Source organism: Crocodylus porosus, unplaced genomic scaffold (assembly GCF_001723895.1).
Source record: "Crocodylus porosus isolate Cpor-Errol unplaced genomic scaffold, CroPor_comp1, whole genome shotgun sequence".
Lineage (NCBI taxonomy): Eukaryota > Metazoa > Chordata > Crocodylia > Crocodylidae > Crocodylus > Crocodylus porosus.
The window spans coordinates 79,634,598-79,637,327 of NW_017728931.1; the positions used below are offsets into that span (position 1 = coordinate 79,634,598).

At 42.6% G+C, this 2,730-nt stretch overlaps 1 protein-coding gene across 1 annotated transcript in view; it reads left to right on the plus strand.

The window, feature by feature from the left end:
- The first annotated feature begins 457 nt into the window (after positions 1 to 457).
- BEST3 (bestrophin 3) overlaps positions 458 to 2,730 on the plus strand; it is a 37,326-nt gene continuing 35,053 nt past the window's right edge. Inside the window, exon 1 of the mRNA XM_019543227.1 lies at positions 458 to 708. The gene's annotated coding sequence lies outside the window, so the exon portion shown is untranslated. The remainder of the gene's footprint in view (positions 709 to 2,730) is intronic.

Below are 2,730 nucleotides of genomic sequence, written 5' to 3' on the forward strand. Positions count from 1 at the left end.
TCCTGTTCTCTCTCTCCTTTTTATCACATTTAACGTCTTCCCAGAAATACCATGATTCACGAAAGACAGAATTCATCGGATGGAGGCAGGGAGAGTTGTGCCCAGATGCCCTGATTCTGCAGACACACCCTCAGGCTTAAATGTACTACCACATATAGCTTCTTTGAAACTACTTTGGAATTACTTTTGTGGCAGGAACATTAATAATGCATGTAAGTCTATGCAGGACTGAGACCAGGCTGATCATGGTTTCTGAGTCACAAAGGAAAACACTCATCCCTTATTTACTCCATTTTGGAGACAAAGGAAAGAAAATAAATGGTTTAAGGCCATCCGAACCTTTGCAAACTCCCCATTCAAATTAAAGGGGTCCTGTGGAAGGCAAGTACTATTATAATTATAGACTAGGAAAGAGCAAGATCAGCAGCTGCTGCTTCTGCTTGTGTTTGTTCCCTGCCGTAACTGACAGCAGGGAGGACTTGGCAAAAACAGGCTTCCAGAAGTGGAAAGACATTTAACCCCTGTGCTTGTCAGTCCACTTCTTGAGGGGCTCAGTAGAAGCAATTCCCTGACAGCCTGTACACCTAAGGTGAAGAAGAGAGAAAAGCAGTCATTTCAGACCTGAAGGATACTTCACTGGGGACACTTGAAAAAGAGAAAGGGTCCAGGATTTTCCTTGGAGTTTGAGCAACCAAGGCAGAAGAGCAGGTTAGTGTATACAGAATGTGCTTAATGCATTTTTATATTGGACTTGATTTGAACCTCTGTCTACCTCTCTAATGTACCAGGCAGAAGTAAATAAAACGGTACAAATGTAGTGGTTAATTCTGCACATCAGCATTATTTATATAGACTGTAATGTATATGGAACAGTGAATTAGGAAACTGCTTGCCATGATTTTCTGCAGTTGTTTCTCTCTTAACTCTAATGCACCCAGCCTTGCCCAGACAAAATTCCCATTTACTACTGCGTTCAATATTAATATAAAAACAATAACCTGTGCTTTTAAGTACTTGTGCCAAAGGGCTTCTGGTTACATTAGAAGAGTAAAATAATACCTAGTACACTGTAGTAGGTCATGGAGTCTAACTAAAGTCTGAGGGCAAACATACTGAAGGGAAGGATACTCGGGCACTCTAGATATTAACTAAATTCTATATTGATGTAAACTAGGACAAGTGGTGTAGTGTCAATGAAGTGGAGCTCAGTTACACTAGCAGAAAATTCAGCCTTATACCTGCTAATGAAATTAATAATAATACAAAACTTAGTAAGACATTTTGTAACACTCATCACTCTAGTCTCCTTATGCCTAGTTTCTACAAAGCATGCCGCAAACCATGAAATATGCATTTTATACTATACTTTCCCACTGCTCTATGTTGTATTTTATATAAAAAGCTATAACTGGAGACTGTAAGTATGTCTGCAGAGCTAAACACAAGAGTAATGCTAAATCTGTGCTCACTGTGTTGTGAAACATAATCACATATTGTGGGACCATTAGATCAGCTAGTCTGACCTTCTGTAAAGCGCAGGGCATTGACTCTCATCCAAAAACCCCTTTTAGGAGCCTAACAATATTAAAAAGACTGAAGCAATTCAATCCTTAGGAAACTAAATTGGTTTGAGCCACAAGAAAAAACAGGATCAACTAAAGTATAAAAGCCCAAGGCCCCGGCAACAGCAAGGAACTGATTAAGCGAGTTGTGCCCAGATGGTCCCAGCCCAAGAATGACACCTAATGCCATGTTGGAAAGCAAAAGAACCCAAGGTCACTGACAGTCTAAACAAAAGAAACATTTCCTTCCTACTCCTGTATCAGTACAATGCTGAGAATGTGGGCAGCGCACACCACAAAGTATTTAGAACGAGGATTCCCCTGTATCCTGCAAAATACCAGTTGTCCTCATCCAGGGCCCTACCTCCAACAGTGGTCAGTTTCTGAATCAAGCAGACTTCAAAGGAAAATAGGGAAAAAAAGGCATCTGCTTAATAGTCCACTGGCGTACCAATCTTTCCTGATTCCTTCAGGCCTCTTGAAGCATGCTATTTGATTATAGTTATAATTTTACTACAGAGCTGTAAATGTTGTAAGCATTAGGGCTGTGCAAGCCTTTGGACCCGGAGAAGCTTTGGACAATTCGGCATCTGAAGCAGCATGTCCGGATCAAAGTGCTGGCTTTGTTAGGCTTTCTGAAGTGGTTTGGAGCTTCGGAAAAGCTTTGGAGCCACATCAGACTGCCAGACCAAACAGCACCCACAAGCTAAGGAGGATAGTTGGAGAAGCGCTGAGGTCGCAGAGGGGAGGGGAGCCAGGTGTCCAAGGAGAGTGGTTGCTCCTTAAGGAGACAATCCTCCAAGCCCAAAGGAAGGTAATCCCAACGAGGATCAAAGGGAGCCTCCATGGCTCACCAAAAGCATCCGGGAATGTCTCATTGCTAAAAAGGAGGTTTACACCCAGTGGAAAGAAGGGTCATCACCAGGGAGGACTATTCTGTAGTTGCTCGGGGATGTAGGGGGGAAGTTAGGAAGGCCAAGGCGGAGATGGAACTGGGAGTAGCTTCCCAGATTAAGGACAATAAGAAGTCCTTTTTTAAATACATAGTGGGTAAAAAGAAGGTCCCAGGTAATGCAGGGCCCTTGCAGGACACGTTGGGAAATTTGGTCATCACACCAGATGGCAAGGCTAACATGTTTAACGATTTCTTTGCCTCCATCTTCCTAAG